Source organism: Mesocricetus auratus, unplaced genomic scaffold, assembly GCF_017639785.1.
Source record: "Mesocricetus auratus isolate SY011 unplaced genomic scaffold, BCM_Maur_2.0 Super-Scaffold_100691, whole genome shotgun sequence".
Classification (NCBI taxonomy): Eukaryota; Metazoa; Chordata; class Mammalia; order Rodentia; family Cricetidae; genus Mesocricetus; species Mesocricetus auratus.
The window spans coordinates 38,671,354-38,689,369 of record NW_024429267.1 but is presented as its reverse complement, the minus strand read 5'-3'; the positions used below and the strand labels follow the sequence as shown (position 1 = coordinate 38,689,369).

General features: G+C 42.2%; 1 long non-coding RNA gene across 1 annotated transcript in view; it reads left to right on the top strand.

Annotated features, from left to right (window-relative positions):
• Nucleotides 1-4,261: 4,261 nt before the first annotated feature.
• LOC106021308 overlaps nt 4,262-18,016 on the top strand; it is a 119,307-nt gene continuing 105,552 nt past the window's right edge. The window contains exon 1 of the long non-coding RNA XR_005874945.1: nt 4,262-5,209. This is a non-coding gene — a long non-coding RNA (uncharacterized LOC106021308). The remainder of the gene's footprint in view (nt 5,210-18,016) is intronic.

Here is an 18,016-nt window from a genome sequence, read left to right as displayed (position 1 = left end):
TTAATAGAACATATAACTAAAAAATGAAATACTAAAGCAATAACAATGGCAATATCCAAAACCTGCAAACAATCTAATTAATAGATGGGTCAATGAAATGAACAGATAGTTCTTAAAAGATGAAGCACAAATGTGAAATAAACATATAAAAGTGTTCAAAAGTCTTAGATCCATCATAGGCATGTACATCAGCCCCACTGAGACTTCATTTTTAACACAGTCATAGTAGCCATAATTAAGAGAACAAATAGCAACAAATGCTGGAAAAGATGTGGGGAAAAGGAACCTTTATATACTGCTGATGAAGGATGTAAAATAGCAACTTTGGAGACTGCTCAATAAGCAAAAAACAGAATAATTATATGACCCACTTGGCCCAGCTCAATCAGTCTTGGGTACAGATCTGAAGGAATCTAGGTCAATGTACCATGAGGCCCTTGCACATCCATGTTTATTGCTGCACTGTTCACAATAGTCAAGTTAAGGAAGTGGTCTAGGTGTCCATGAATGGAAAAATGATAAAGAGAATATACACACATAAACATATACAATATAAAGTAGAGTTGTACTCAATCATAAAGAAGGGAATCTTGTTATTTGTTGATGAAAATGGAGATTCTCATCTTGAGTGAAAAAAGCCAGATACAGAAAGTCAAATATCACAAACGTTTCCCCTCACTTGTGGTTCCTAGGTTCTAATTAGATATACAAAATCATTTTTATACATAATGTATCACCATAAATGTATATGCTATGCCATAAATAATGGCATGAAAGTAAAAGTGTGGCTTGCTGGAGGAAGGGAGGAGTCTTGTAGGAGATGGAGAAACAGGGGGGCATTTGAGGTGAATATTGTCGAAGGACATAATGAACTTCAACAAAAATATTTATTAAACCCATAACTATATGTAATAAGTTTACATCTATAAGGAAGAATAAGAAATAAACCCCCACAGATTAATGACAGTTGTAGAGCACCATTGAAGTGCTATACACACAACAACTTACGTTGAATACCACAGCAGAGTCCAGAGTCAAGATTTTCATATAGATAATTTTATCTCATTTGAGATAGGCAATGTTTCATTTCCCAATGAATAAAATGACTGTCAGAAATCTTTAATTACCCTAAAGTTCAAGATCACACAGCTAACAAAATCCAGAGTTGCAGAGCTGGAGAGATGGTTCAGTTGGTAAACACATACCTGTACATGATGTAAAACACACACACACACACACACACACACACACACACACACACACACACACACGAGAGAGAGAGAGAGAGAGAGAGAGAGAGAGAGAGAGAGAACTCAGAGTCATGCTTAAAAATGGAAACTTGTTGCTCTGAAGCAATGTCGCCTTCCATTACTCTTCAAGGAAGAACCTAGAAAACCATGCACTGTTAGTTAGAGAGAGAAAGTGTGAAGGGAGTTGAGACTGAAGTTTTACCGATTAAATACAGGAAGAGCAATAGTTCTGTCTGTAGTAAAGATACCCCGTTTGTGACAGCTCCCTCGAGGGACAGGTTCCCTTGAAAAAATGTAAAGCATTGCCATTGTTTAGTTTGCATTTCTGGAGGGAAACTGAAGAGCATTTTAGTGATGAGAGGTTCAGGGATGATTGCAGCAGTTGCAGGAGCCTGTTCTATCACCTTTGTGGAAGACAGCACCGAAGTCTTCTGCTTTCAAACATCTGTTTTCATGCTTGCACCTGTCAGTGAGCTTGTTGGGCTAATTTAGGGCTGGCAGCCCAGCTCCAGGTCATAGGTTAGGCACTCTAGGTACCTTTCATGTCCCTCTAGTGGTCTGCTTGGGGCATGAGTTCATCATAGTAATGACAGAAGAGCATAAAAGTGTGCCCAGGAAAGCAGCCCATTGTTTTTGCTTATGCCATATTTGTTGATATCTGATTGCCCAAGAAAAGTCACATGGCTGAATTAATGATCTTTCAGTAGGAGTTTTGGTCACTGAGGGACTGGCATAAGTTCAAGAGGAGGTGACATGTTTAGACAATAATATAATCAACCATAGGGACTAGAAAAATAATTTACAAGTAGAGGAAAAAATAGCAGAACCCTCTTGGGAACTAAAGTCATGAAACTGAGAAAGTTCCATCTTGCTTGGGACGTTACCTCTGGGAAGCTCAGCATATACCCTGTGGGTAACCCAGGACCCCTCCTAGATGAGGCTCTGACATCAGAGGTGGACAGAACTATGGTCTTCAGTAAGTCACATGCTATGTCGAGGCCCTGCTTTCTTCAAACCTTGCTTTGTGCTGCAATCATAAAAGCAAGGATCATTCCTGATCTTTTCTTTGTTGATCTTCTGGTACTTAATTCAGTGTTTGGTTAGCTAGGTTAGTCAGAGTTGGTGAGGTTCGGATTCAGTGGGAGATCCTGCCTTAGTCAATCAAGTGCAGAGTTGTAACATGAATTCTAATAGGTCTTCATAATAAAATCCTGGAGTCAGACATTGGGGAAAATTCTGAGACATCAGAGAAATGAAGGAGCAAAACCACAGCCACCTTACCAACTCAACTTCCCAGATGAAAAGGAGACTGAACTCCTGTCTCCTCCCACCTTATCACTTGCTGTCTGTCCAGACCTCCAGACTTCTAAGGTGGCTAGCTCTGCCCTCTGTACAAACGAAATATCACCACAGAGAGTGATCAAGGAAGTCATTTGATGTCAACTTTGGGTCTCTACGTTCATACACACAGACACACAGACACAGACACAGGCAGACAGACACACATACACGTGCCTGCCCCCACACATGTACATTCGTACAAATGTGAGCATGCATGCATACATGCATGTACCCATCCCATACACACAAAATGGGGAGAGAGAGAGAGAGAGAGAGAGAGAGAGAGAGAGAGAGAGAGAGAGAGAGAGAGAGAGAGAGAGAGAATGAAAACTCTGGAAAACTGGATTTAAGCAGGTTGAAGCTGAACCCAGGATCTAGATTAAGCGGGATTCAGATTAAACAAATAGGGGTTTACTGGATCATGTACCTCTACTCTCAGGCCAGAGACCACACAATTTGCTGATTTTTTTTTATCAGAATTAACCCTGGAGAAACCGGGGGAGGGGGGTTTGGAGGAGCTGTGGCCTCAGAATGATACATTGAAGAGTTAAAGCAAGAAAAAGGACAGCATACACTCTTCCAGACTGAAGAAAGAAACATCCAGGGACATCTTTCTACAAACCAGCAGCTGCCTCCAGCTGGCTGCCCTATAGACAGTGAACTTGCAAGGCTCAGTGTGGGGGCAGACACACCCACTTGCAGGTCTGCGGGAGGCTCAGGAAGCCATGGTTTGTAATTACCTCCCAACTGAGTCTTTGTGCAGTTACATGGCTGGCACAGCTGAAGCTGCTCCAGCATTTCCTGGATTAATTTTAAATTGCCTCAAGTTATATTATTTTATGGATGTAAAGACACAATGTCAGTTAAATCAATATATAGGCTCTGAGGGTTTTTTTTTTCTTTTTGGTATACAGTACTGGCAATCATACTCTCATTTGACTTTTAACTACCATTGGCAGTGATGTAACCTCACTACAGTTTTGGAGAGAAAACAGATGGTAATTAGGAAAACTTCAAGTGTGCATGACCTTCTGTATCAGTAGGAACCCTTCCATGAGGGCTTCACGGGCTAACTTGAAGGCATGCCCACATTTCAAGAGCAAAGGGAAGAATCCTAACATGTTTAAGCAAAAGGGTTGGGTGTTGGGGTCGGTGATCTATTCAGGAGTTCCAGTTTGGTTGACTAGACCTTTACCTGGGCTAAGCTGGTGGCTTAGACACGAGTATTGGTAATAGCAAGGGAAAGCCGGGGCTTTTGAGAGAGTTTAGGAAACACACTTAGTAAATTACGGAACCTGGGGAGCCATCGAGTGGGAAAGGCACGTGCAAGAAAAAACAGTTTTTTTATCAGAATGGTGATTCTGTATGCTCTGGTTGGGTTGTCCTGGAACTATACAGCCATTAGTGAGGATTATATCAGGTGGGGCAGTCACTCCAGTTATTCAGATATATAGGTCAATATCCACAGCATGCTGTGACACATGAGGAGGGTCCACCCTTCCATGTGCATAGGGCAGGTAGAAGGCATTGCTAAAATATTGTTCAAACTTGTTCAAGTCACTATTGGTGTCAGAGTGAAGCCTGTTAAGTTGCTGTTGGCATTATTAACTTCTGAGTGTTTGATTGAAAGTCATCTCTCTGATGTCTGTTCTTTTGTAATAAGTAGATACTGAAGATTGGGCAGTTTGACTAATGGACATCTAGTGGATTATCTCCTGCTTCTTGAGCTCTGTGGAGCAAGAGGATCATCAGAGAGTGGACTTGAAACCCCACAGATGGCTGAACATCTAAGGGTCAGTTCTTGGGACCTAAGAGAGGCTGTGTGAATACAAACTGTATATGTCTACCCCAGCTAAGAAGCTAATGTCCAAAGAGGCGCTGGTGAAAAGAACAGTCTCTTTGGAAGAAATCCCTGTGCCAGACAAACCCATGGTAAGAATTGCCATTGTCTCTGGCCCAATAATCCAGTACAGTGCAGGAAGGACTGCAGAGATGAGAGCTTCAGCCCATCTTCAGACTGGCAGAGGAAAAAAGGGGCATGGCTATAGATCTCTGGTGCGTGAAATGTTCAAAAAGGGCCATAAAGCTTGAGCAGTCAGAAATGAAAGCCTGAAAGACTTCTGCGGTTTATTTCCTGTCCTGTTTTTCTGAAGTCCCATCCCTCTCTACAAGGAGCCACAACCACAGAGACATCCATATCCATCCGTAAGACTGATGCTTGTCAGGGATGCCTGCAGTCAGCCCAAATGTGAGATGGCCTAATCCTCTAATTATAGATGACTCCAGTAGCAACGGGTGCTCTGAGCCCCCAGCCAGGATCACAAGAGACACAATCCTGGCTCCTTCAGGTAAATCCTGTGATTACCCAGCACAGGAAAAGGGCGGGATCTGAAGGGTTCTTTATTGAAGCCCACATGGGCACTGACTTTCTGAAACCTGCCTTCCCAGGCCCCGCATGGGGCCCATCAGCTTAGTCTTCCTTTGCCATGCGACCTGGAACTTGCTGCTCAGCCTCTCAACCCATCGGCAGTGTGAGCCGCGATTAATTAGCTCTGAGTGTTTAATGCAGTGTGACACACTGTGGCTGGGACTTTGAATCTAATTCTACCACTTACCAGGTATGTCCATTTTTGAAAAAAAATCACTTTTTGTGCCTCAGTTTCCCTTATCTGATGATGATACCAGTGCCTGGTTCATATTACTGTGTGAATTTTGAAGAGGTTACCTGTGGGCTCAGAGAATGGTGCCTGCAAAGAGACTTACTAGGTAAATGCTAATCATTATTATTGCTCCATTAAGCTAGGGGTCCTCAGAGTAGATCGATATTCCAACCACTCAAATATTGTCAGTGTTTAGGCATTCAGTGATGATCCTCCCAGGTTTTGGAAATGAGAAAAATAAGGTTGCCTTTGAGAACGAAACAACAAAAAGTACACTATAGTACATTACAGATCATAACAGAGTGACTTCAGAGTGATGAAATGGTTCCCAGATGATAGGCTCCCAGGCTCAGAATATGCCACTCATTACTCATTAATTAATTAATCAATCAATTAATTCACTCATGAGTTGTGATTGCCTACCATTTCTCAGGCAACAGACTGACTGTTAGATAGATATAAATGGGACCTATTTCTTACTAGAGATACCCGACTAGATAGGGGAAGGAACAATAAATAAGAACAAACAAATAGGAACATATGAGAAACTGCATTATGTGTAAAAAAGAAGAGAGAGTGCTGTCTTGGAGGTTGGCCTTGCAGCATTCCATCACACGACTATACTCTGAGCTACTTGAGAATTCTCTTGGTGGACATTAAGGTTACTTCAAGTTTCTGATGATCATGAGCAGTTATTGTTTGTATATTTTGGCGTACAGAGTTTTGACAAAAATTGAGGTCAAGGCTATTGGAACTGTACATCTTGGATATATGCAATAAGGAAGTGTCTCATGTATAAAGAATTTGAAACAGCAACAAAATCAAAGAAAATGGCAGTGATTCCAAGAAATCCTCTGCCCTCAGCCCAAATTTTTGTTGGTTAAGTTTTAACACAATGGCATTTTGGTGGTATTTTCATAATATTGGTGTCTGCTTTAAATTGGCACTTCAAAGCAATGCATTCTCTAAAACAGTATTTTAACTTGAGGATCTCATACATGAGTATGCCATATTTGCATTCTTTCCACCACTCCCCACTCCTTCATCAAATTTATAACCTCTTCTATATCTTGTTTTGTTATACACACACACACACACACACACACACACATACACTCTCTTCTTAGTCTAATAAGTATTGCCCTATTTGCATGTATTTAGGGCTCATCCCTTAGAATTTGGGTCAAAAAAAAAGAAAATAAAGCCCTCAACATTGATTTTTTTCCCCCTTCAGCATCCATTGATTGCCTACAGATTTTTATCTAGGGTGGGGTCTTTTGAAAATTTCCTGAGTCCAGTTTGGCTTGTCAGTTGGTATGGTCTTTGCAGGCTTTGTGAAGGCAGCCATATTGCTGAGATTTCATGATAGTAACATCCACATCCTGTTCAAAAGAAACTATCATGCAGTAGCTGTCCTGGTCCTCTGGCCCTTACAATCTTTCTGCCCTGTTTTCTGAGATGTTACTTGACCAATGGGTGTAGGAGTTGTATAGCAGATAACCCATTTGGAGGTGGGCACTTAGTCTCTAAATTTTGACTGGTTACAGAGCTCTCCATCTTCTTCAAAAAGAACCTTCTTTATTGAGGGCTGAGAGCAGTACCTATATATAAGGGTGGCTATTTAAAAACCAGTTGGAAATTACATTACTTTGATAATACTGTTTTCTCTAAGGCCTATGATCTCTCCAGTCACAGGTTCTTAGCTAGATTTATAACACCAGGCACAAGTTCCCAGCAACTAAGCAGGTTTAAGCTCCAGTTAGACAGCTGTTGGCTGCCCCTAAATAACAGGTGCCACTAGGGCACCATTGGGACCTCTTGCTGGTTCTCAGGCTTTACAGATGTAAAGGACTTGCCTTAGTTTGGGTTTTTGTTGCTGTGAGGAGACACCAAGACCATGGCAAGTCTTGTAAAGAAAACATTTAATTGGAGTGTCTTGCTTTTGGTTTCAGGGGTTCAGTCCATTATGATCATGGAGGGGAGCACGGCAGTGTGCAGGCAGATGTGGTGCTGGAGCTGAGGGTCCTACATCTTGAGGGCAACAGGAAATTGATAGAGACACTGGGCAGTGTCCTGTTCATAGGAAACCTCAAAGCCCACTCCCACAGTGACACACTTCCTCCAACAAGACCATACCCACTCTAATAAGGCCAGACCTCCTAATAGCACCAATCTCATTGGAGGCCATTTTCGTTCAAGCCACCACAGAACTGCTGGTAATTTTTCTCCATTGGCAGTTTTCATAGCACCTTCCCAAACTGTGAGTGTTAGACCTCAGAAAAGGTCAGATGCAGCTTGCCTTCCCCAAGTCCTGTGATTGAAGCTGGTGGTGTCTTCAGTAATAGGGTCTTACCTTCAGGTTCTGGCAGACAACCAAGAGCAATGGAAAGATAATATATTGTTTTGGGTGTTTCTTGGACCCCTCCTGACCAACATCTTGAAGGGAGTTAATTGCTGTCTGGCATTGAGGTTTTGTTAGATAGTCTGTAGCTCCTGGAGGGAGCATCATCCTACATATAGAATAACTACATTAAAAACTTCACTGCCTTTCCATTTTGGTAATTATTAAGTGTCTGATTATTAGTAATTATTAAAATACTTTATTGCATAGAAGATGGTAGTGTTAAAATGTCCACCTTGGAGGTCACATATGCCAAGCGTGCCACTCTGTCCATTTCACCTATATTTTCAAGCGCACGGATACTCAGTCATTCATCATTTTATCTGTTTGCTGTCTTCAGGATGTAAAGGGCTTCTCTTCTCAGTCCTGCACGGAGCTGCCCATGCTGTTTCATATCGCCCCAGAGTCAACTTTGAGTTTGCTTCTGGTCTGTGTGTCTGTCCTCCTCTCTCTCACTGGTTCTCTCTCCCCTCTCTCTTCCCCTTTCCTTTTCCCAGCACTTCTGCGGGGTTCTGAGCCGATTTATCTATTCCTTACGAATTGGTCCATTTTAAGGTTGAGGCTTCAGCATGTTGTGTTTTCATTGTTTGGATTTAAATTTTTGTAATTTCCATTGTATTTCTCTGTGCTGTGTAGCTAGCAACATCTCTATCTTAACTTCTAGATGTTTGAGAGTCCAACCACTGCCTCTTAGCATAGTTAATTGATTGGTTGTACACCATACAGGACCACAGTATGACCTCAGTCAGAAGTTTATTTGATATCGCTTTGCTTTACAAATAGCATCATTTTTTCCCCAAATGTATTTGCAGAAATGCACATGTACTGTGGTTGTCAGACAGTGTTCTCTAGAAGTCTATTTGGCTAATAGTATTTTTCAAATCCTTTACCTCCTTACTGATTTTTGTCAGTGGATCCTGTCAATCCTTGAGCAAGATGATGAAGTTGCTGTAGGTTGTGGTTTTGTTTTTCATGTACTATCTCAGTCTTTGTGTCATATGTTAAGCCAGGTTATTAAATATACATACATTTAAAATTAATTTTCTCATAAATTGAATACTTTGGTTTTATGAAGACTTAGTTTTTACTTGTAGGGATAATTTTTGACTCAAATTGTATTTTGTCTTATTTTTCATAGCTATATAAATCTTTATTTTTAAATGACTCTGTAACAACTATTTAATCCCATAAAAACTATAAATATGACCATTATTAATATTTATATATGATTCATTAAGCATAGCTGGCAAAGAACCCCAGAATTTGTATACATGTGTATAAAAATTTCAAGAAAATGATCCTTACCATTTTTTTTTGTTTTTTTGAGACAGGGTTTCTCTGCATTGTTTTGGAGCCTGTCCTGGAACTGGCTCGGTAGACCAGGCTTGGTCTCGAACTCACAGAAATCCACCTGTCTCTGCCTCCCGAGTGCTGGGATTAAAGGCGTGCCCCACCACCGCCCGGCAGATCCTTACCATTTTTGAAAAGCATATTATGCTAAAGTCTGAAAGCCAAACACAGAAGTTGAATGGGAAGAGAAAAATGTTGACAACAGAGGTATTTAAGTTTACTTCCTAACTTTCAGCACTGTTTTCAGTATAGTGTATGAAACCCCCAAATCTGATCACTCTCCATGGTCTGAAACAAAGTCGGGAGGGAGGGTAATGTTGAACTACAAATTCTATATTGTTGAGAAATGTAGCTGGCTTTCTTGGACTGCTAGCCTCCAGATCATGACATGGAGATTTTGTTATTAATTGTGAATGCTCAGCCTTAGCTTAGGCTTGTTTCTAGCTAGCTTTTGTAACTTAAATTATTCCAGTTCTATTCATCTATGTGCTGCCCTGAGGCTCGTTTACCACATCTACATACTGTCCATCCTGCTTTCCTGCTTCCTCTGTTAGACAAATGCAGCATAAACAAATGCAACACATCTTTACATAGTTAAACAATTATTCTGCAACTCAAACAAATGTAGCACATCTTTATATAGCTAAACAAATATTCTATTCCTCAAGAGAGAAATAAGAAATTCAGTTCTTTTCTTATTGAAATCAGGTTTGGTCCTGGCATCTTTCTCCATTTCACCCTAATAACAATCTTAGTTTCCAGTGGAATGAGCTAAAGGACATCTATATTTTTGATGTCACACTCATTGAGTTCCTGAGGCCTCTGAGATGGAGTCTGGTCTTTACTCTTGGCCATTCTTTTGAATATTTGTTGTCACCATGTCAGATTCAGAACCAAACACGGAATGGAAGGCCTTTTCATTCATTCCTTTTGCTGGGAAACATGCTGTATCTGATTTGAATCTGCTTGGCCTGCAGTTACCTACATGGGACAAGGAAACTGCACGTCTGCACCACTGTTTGGTGTCATTTACCCTGAGTTTCTTCATACAGGAGATTCTGCCTACTCAGCCGTCACATCCTTGGAATCTTTCTGGAAAACGGTCTGCTATTCTGACTTTCCTTCTGGTTCAGTCTCTTGGGACATGTGTAGAAACAAGGAAGGGACCCAACCCTGCTTTGTTGTGCCTCCTCAGCCCCCTGTTTACACTTTTTGTTTGTTCTTTCTCTTGAAGTTGATTTTCTCTGTGTTCACCATCAGTGAGGCCCTGGCTTGATTCCTTTGATTTTTTTTAAAGGCAGAATAAAAAACTAACTTAGATACAACATTGTAACAGCTTGACTTTGGTGGCTTGGTGCTAAATTTCTGCATTGCTTTCCTGGATGGTAGCATCTTTGTGTTTCTGTGCCCAGCATTCACAACAGCCTTTCTGCCTCCCTTTTCTGTCACCCGAAACTGAGTTGTTTACCAGATTAGTTATCATTGTACGTATGGATTCCAAGTTTAGCAGGCTTGGCTGGCTCCAGGACTTCTAAGGTGAACAGCTGATAAAGGGCATATTGGTTAGATGGAGATAAAATGGGCTGGAGAACTGGCTACTTCTTCAACCTTTAAAAAAGCTTTTGGAGTCTTCTTAGTTTTTAGATTCCAACACTAACCTTCCCATCTCTGTTAAAACACTCAATCTCTTGAATAAATGCAATTCTTTTTGTTCTCTGTAGTAGCTAATGTCCTTAATATGAAGAATCATTAACTTTTTTGGGTTTTTCGAGGCAGGGTTTCTCTGTGTTGCTTTGGAGGCTGTCCTGGAACTAGCTTTGTGGACCAGGTTGGTCTCAAACTCAGAGAGACCCACCTGCCTCTGCCTCCTGAGTGCTGGGATTAAAGGCGTGTGCCACTACCGACCTGCAAGAATTGTAAATTTTGATGTTAAGGCATTTGATGTTGCATAACCAAATATATTTGAAAGAATAAAATATTTGATAGCTTTTCAACTAATAATTTTCCTTGTCTTGATCATACCTATACAAAGTACTATACCTGGAGACTTGAATGAATGTACATCACTCTGGGATGAGTTGAGGTGATTTCAGAAATAAATGTGGATTCTGGAATTGGTACAGGAGAAATTTGACCCACTATTTGTGTAAATTTTGTTTTGTTTTTATTTGAAATATGATAACTGATATAGTAACTGAGAAATTCTTCAATGTGCTCTCTCAGGTCTTTTATTCCTGTTTGTAGTTTGTGTGTGTGTGTGTGTGTGTGTGTGTGTATGTGTGTGTGTGTGTGTGTGTGTATGTGTGTGTACGTATGCGCGTGTGTCTCAGGGGTGGGTACAATGACAGAAGCTGAGTCAATGTAAAACATTTTCCCCCAATTGACTTACATTTGGATTTTTCTGTTCTATTATCAGTTTTTCAAGACTCCAAAGATGGTTTGCTATTTCTTTGTTGATCTTCTTTCCACCCTGGGAATGCCCTTTCCTGTGGAGCCTTATGGATTTCGAGTTCTCTGCAGTTGCAAGGCACCTTCTGGTTGAGTCTGGACAGACACTGGTGCCTCGACTGGATGGTGGCCTCTCCCCTTCTGTAGATCACAGTTTTCACATGTAGGGGATGAGAAAGAGTACAGAAGAGTAAGCTGCTGCAGTTAAGATTCGAAAATATTTCATATGACCACAGAAGGTAAATTCAAGCCCTGATCCCACCCCCTAGGCCTGCCACCCTGCTTCATATTATTCCTTCACTTCTATCTTCTTGTCTCTTTATATTTTATGCATCTGTTGAAAGCATGTGCAGTAGATTTTATACCTTGCATTTTTTTTAGTTGAGACATTATTAGTCTATATTCATTGTAAGAACTGGCATTTTTGCATTTCCCTCCCCACCCCAGGCAGGGATCCATATTGTAAACCAAACTCGCTTTGACTCTGGCACCCTCCTGCTTCAGCTCCCTCATGCATGGAGTTAGAGGTCATGTCATGCCCACTATGCCTAATTCAGGAATACTTTATGAAATGTACTTTCTAAGCCAATTTCATGTTTGTTTCTCCTTTTTTATGTTTAGTTTTCATTATAACTTAGTTCCTTCTGATTATTTTGGTTGTTTTAGGTTCTATTTGTAATTTTGAGAAATTACTTTGGAAATTATGATATCAAAGTTTAAATGATAAAACACAAAGTAAAGAAGTTAAATTATCAGGCAGAAGCAGGCGGGTCTCTATGAGTTTGAGGTCAATCTGGTGTTAAAAGCTAGTTCCAGGACAGCCAGGACTGTTATACAGAGAAACTGGGCCTCAAAAAACAAAACAAGACAAGAAGTTAAATTATCTGTCTTCCAAGTAACCTGAGAACTTCCTAACTCCATTTGTTATAACTTTTCTTTAAACATTGTTATAATCTAATCAGAATGCCTTTTGTGTCTAATCCTATTAGGTATTACTGGTACTTCTTCATACACCATTGCTAATTTAGTTCTCTTATGTCTCCATCCATCTTCGCCTCATATGTTTGCTGTGTATAGAATTCTGGGTCTTAGCTTTTTTCCTTTCAGTAGTTTGAAAAGACGCTCGATTGTCATTTAGTTTCCATGTGAATATTCAGAAGTCATCCATATGTCTAAAGGATATTTCCTGGTAACTTCTTTTACTGCCAGGATTTATGATTTTTTTCACTAGATCTTAATTTTCTTCAAAAATTGCAAGTTTTGTCATTGTATTGGGTTTTAGTTTGCTTTTTGAGAGAGAACTTAAAGTTGGGCTGGAAGGGGGAGATAGGGTCTGGAAGAGGACAACATGATCAAAATGTATTTAAAGTTAAAAATTACTTTGAATAGCAAAAATTGTGCTGAGGACTTGGCACAGTTGGTAGAGCGCTTGTGGCACAAACGTGAGCATTTGAATTCCATCGCTAGGACCCACGTAAAGAGCTGTGGATGGTGGCACAAGACTGTGAGTTCTGAGCTAAGGAGACAGGGCTTACCGGACTTCCAACTTAGTCTAATTAGCAAGCGCTGGATTCCGGGGAGAGACTACCGTCAAACCCAAGGCGGTTGCTTCTAATGACATTAGTGCTGACTAGCTCTGCTAGTAGAGTGCTTGTTTAGCATGCACGAGATTCTGGGTGGAATCCTCAGCAGCACATAAAACTGGATGTGGTGACACATAATCATAAGCTTCGCACTCAGAAAACAGAGCCAGGAGGACCAGTCATTCAAGGTCATGCTCAGCTACACGGGGAGTTGAGGCCAGCCTGAGCTACTTGAGACCCTGTCTATGTTAGAGTAAGCCAGAACTTACAGAATGAACATATGTTAAGAGAGAATTTAATAGGCTGTTTAACATGATGTAGATGGGGCAGCACAACATGGCTGTCTACACTCTGGAGAGGCTGAGAACCCAGTGGCGGTTGCAAGTGCTTTGGCATTGTTCAGCTCCCTGCCCCCTGAGTGTTGACTACAGTAATTCTTTAAAGAAAAAAATTAATAGCTTTGTCAGTGTAAGCATCACAGGAGATGGTGTTCTGGGACATGCCAGGGTGTTTAGGCAGACCTCTGGGTCGGTTCTTGTCAACTCTGCATGTATACTGGGTGGTCAGCTGAAACTCCAGGAGTTAGGGAAGCCCCAAATTTCCAAATGTCTGTGAAAGGGTTGGGTGTTCCTCAAACTCCCGGATTCTGTGTCAGAGCTCAGGTGACTCTCTCAGGATGGGCAGTCCAGGTGACTTCTCCTGGGGGAAGGGAACACACATTGCTGCTTGCTTGGGCATTAGACACAGCCCAGGCAGTGGGCTAGGGCGTTTCTGTGGAATTCTTCCCTAGTCAATTCTAGGAAAGAGGCCATCTTTGTTGGAGTTCCATGGCTTCCAGGAGAGGGATCTGTGAAGATTCTCTCTAGTCTAAACTTTCTTTTTCTCTTGAAGTTCCTCCTTATGGCTCGTGCCAAAACTGGGGGTTGTGGAGGGAGGAGGGAGGAGGGAGGAGGGAGGAAGAGTTAGAGAGAGATACAAGGAGAGAGAGGGAGAGAGAGAGAGAGAGAGAGAGAGAGAGAGAGAGAGAGAGAGAGAGAGAGAGAGAGAGAGAGAGAGATCGCATACTTAGTTATCAAGGGCTTTAGACCATGGCTGATTTGAAATATTACTAACCTTGCATTTTCAAATTTGATGCACAACAGCCAAGATGCTAATGCTTTCCTTAGTTTAGGGGAAAAAATCCTTTCACCCATCTCTTCTAGCAGAAGATTAGGAGAGAGGCTTTAAGAAGATTTAAAAAAAAAGTAAAAAAAAAAACCCAACTTCTGAGCAGCAGAAAAAATGGTTTGTGATTCAGGGGCTCCGGGCAATTCATCATGGAAATTGGGTTTCTTAGCAGACATCGTGTGAATCCGCTCGTCCCTGTCAACTTTTTAATACATTACATTGAGAATGTAAATCGTGGTAGTGAGGGGGTGAGAAGAAAAAAGCAGAGCAAGAGAAAAGGAAAAGCTTCCTCATTTTGGACTTAGAAGGGAGGACGCGTGAGGCCTGTAATTCATATTAACTAAATAATAAAAAACCCTGTATAAATATATAGACATGCAGGCATGTTCTGGAGAGGAGGTAGGGAGAAGTGAGTGAGACAGAGGGAAATTGAAATCATGTTGTCCTTTTGAAGGGCCTTTAATCGTTGCTTCTTATGATTTATTTTTATTCTTTTAGTTTTTAATCTTTTTAGATTTTCTCTCTTCTTCTTCCTCTCTTCTCCTTCTCCTTCTTTCTGTTGCTATATAAACTAAACTATCCTCTATGTATCCCTGACTCATCCCACCAGAGGTGGGGGAACATGACAAAGCAGGAGTTCCATAATTTGGGAAAAAAGAATGAGATATAATTAAATAATTGAATAGGGAATGTTGATGAGAAAGTTGGAGCTTCTGCATCCTTTCTGTCACCAGGATGGAGTCGAGCCTTTGGCTGGCCTCCTCACCACACCAGTGTTGCTCAGCTTCCTTTATCGCTTTCATGAAGCTTCATTCTCTCTACTTCAGCATTTTGTGTCAGCTTACTACTTTTGGAGATAAGATGAGTAGAGACATTGCTTGTTGGGTTTTTAGGATGTGCTACCTATTTTTAAACATTTATTTATACATACATTTTAATATCTGTTATGTGTAGGTCTCTGTCTCTGGAGAGGCCAGAAGAAGGTGTCAGGTCCTCTGGAACTATATTTATAGGTAGTTGTGAGGTGCCCAATGTGTGCCCCTGGAACTAATCTTGGGTCTTCTGCAAGAACAAGTGTGCTTGTCTCTTGAACCAGCTCTCCCACCACATTCTAGCAACTCTCTGCTGGCAAAACTCACAATCATTTTGTCCCCTTGATGGTTTTCCTATCGAAATCCAAATGCAGAACTCTCTCTGTATTCTCCTCTCTGTTTTCCTGGGTAGCACCACATATCTCTAGTCCTCTGAATCCCAAATAGGCTTCAGTGCCGCACACTTTCGCAATGGATGCAAACATTGGCATGCATTGGAGACCACAAAAGCTTGAACTGGGTGGGTCTTCCAGAGTTACTTTCTTGATTGACAGCCTTGTCAAGAGGGAAAGATGAGAGGGAGGAGGAAAAATGGCTACCTGGTATCTTCTTGTCTCCCAGCAACCAGCAGTATCTCATGCAGTATCATTCTGCTGGGCTCTTAGAAGAAGCTCTATTCTTTGAGTTGGAGACTTCCCACTGAGTGTGTTCTGAACAGTTAGGTGTGAGTGTGACTAGGATTGTAGGCAGGAGTGTGGGTGGGACCAGAATCTTGCTTTTGCTTTAGCCTTCACACACATCCAATTGAATGTCCCTTAACCCCTGCCATTGAAGAAAAGAACAGAAGACAATTTGAAAGGTCGCCCCTAGAAACTGATAGTGAGCCCCATGGAGCAATGTTCTAGGCAACTGTGGATAGGGCCAAGGGTGCAGGCACTTCCTCCGTGGTATGTATGTGGAGATCATCATGGAATGACAGGCACAGTAGCTTGGGATCCATTCTTACACAGGTGGAATACAAATGGCATTTTAATTTACTCTAAAATGTGCTTTCATAATTTAAAATAGTCGAGGATTACTGAGTATCGAGGACCAGAAGTCCCCCATCATCCCTTCTTCCCCTTCCATTCTTGAAAATCTTTCTTGGGACATTTTCCTCCATAAGCTTCAGCTCTGTGCTGCCCTCGTCATCCATCTCACATGATGCTCAACTCACTCCTGTCTGACAATTGAAAGGCTTGGCTTCCCCCTCCCCACCCCATGTCACTTCCCCTCATCTTCCCAAAATAGTGATGTCATCACAGTGTCCATGCTACAGTGACCACGTAGCCGCTATTCTCAGCGGAGCAGGGCAGATGGCCATGGCGGCCTTTTGTCTTTCTGATGTCAGTGACTGCATCTGTATTTACTCCCACACAGTCCACGTCTATCAGTTCCTCAGCCCTGTGGAGTGCTCTGGCACACAAGGGGCTGCTGACTTTTTATTTCCTGAGTTCTCCTTTTCCTTCTCTCTGTGTTTTTGTTTTATTTTATGCTGTAATGTGAAAAAAAGGCTGGTTGGAAGCCCTGTGGGCATGAGCATGGGGCAAGGTTCATCCACCTGCTCTTTTCATTGTCCCATCACCAGAGGGTCAGCCAGCCTTACAAGGCAGCAGCTAGACCTCAGTAAATGGACCTCAGTCTTTGGGAGGAATCGCTTTTCTGTAGAGACTATCTTCCTATATTCTGCTAGGACGTCTGTATCTCCCGCTGCCTCAGAGGGAGGTCCTGTGTTTCCCACAGTCAGGCTACAGGCCCCAGCTTACTCTGAAGCTTACAGCTACTCACTTGACCCCCCCACCCCCATTCCCTGAGCAGATGACTCCTGTGTATGTTCCCCAGAGAACCAATATTCTGTTTCCTGTAAGAGTAAGAGAGCAGAATGGCTGCCTGGCCGTCCAGGATGGGTTTGGTGTAACCTGGAAGAGATTTGTAGAGATTTCCAGTCACACTCCAGTTTTCAGCCCCTTATCTCAGTTCCGCTTCCAAAGCAGCTAGGACCTTAGGGTCTAAGTCTCCTCGCTGCCCTCTGCTGTATGAGGTGTGCTTCCCTTCTGTGTAACTCTCCTGCAGGCACAGACTCATCTACCCCTGTCCCTCCAAAGCAACACCTGTTTTTTTCTCTCCCCCACCTATTGACATTGTTCTTTTGCCCTCTTCCAACCCCCCTAGTCTTGGTTTGTAGATACTTTGTATTCCTTTCTTTCATTTTAGATGGAGATAGGGAACAAATCAGTGTGTGGCTTTCTCTCAGCAGGGTGTGGGCTCCTTTTCCCCTGGGTTGCTGCATTTTGATCTACCTCCAGGCTGATGGATGAAGACGGTGGAGGCTGGGACCTAGGTGGTCAGCTTTAGGGACTCTCCCAGTGCTCTGAGCACAGAGAACACCCAGGAGGAAAGAACTGGATCAAGCCAGGCACACTGGTGGCTCAGCCTCTTCTCATGGAGCCTCGGTGTGAAGGTCTAAGGCCAGAAATCGCCTGGCAGAATGGGCAGGGATCAGCTGAGGAGCTTGGCAGAGGCAGGGCCATTTCTGGATGCATCTCTCCCTGCTCACTGGTGGGATTTCTCTAAGACCCAGTCAAAAGATGCTATGAAAACACACCACCACCATCCTGAACCCTGACATTGGCAACTTTTGTATTACCACAAATGATTCAAAGCTGCATATGAAAAAAAAATCACACATGATTCCAGCAAGTTTGCAGGCCAAGGACATTGTGAACAACCCATTCCCTGCCAACTCTGTTGGGAAAGTGAGTTGGGGAGGGAAGGAGTTGGCAGGAAGGAAACAAGAAAGAGAGCTTGGAAGTTCCCAGCAGCAGCCATCCAGACTGGCATCTCCACTTCATAAGCCCCATCATAGCATAAATTATCTTAGTTTTAGCTTGTCAGTATGGATAATCTTGGCCTCGGAATGGATTCAGGGGGTCTTAAGTGATCTGGTTTGCTCTTCACGGAGTCT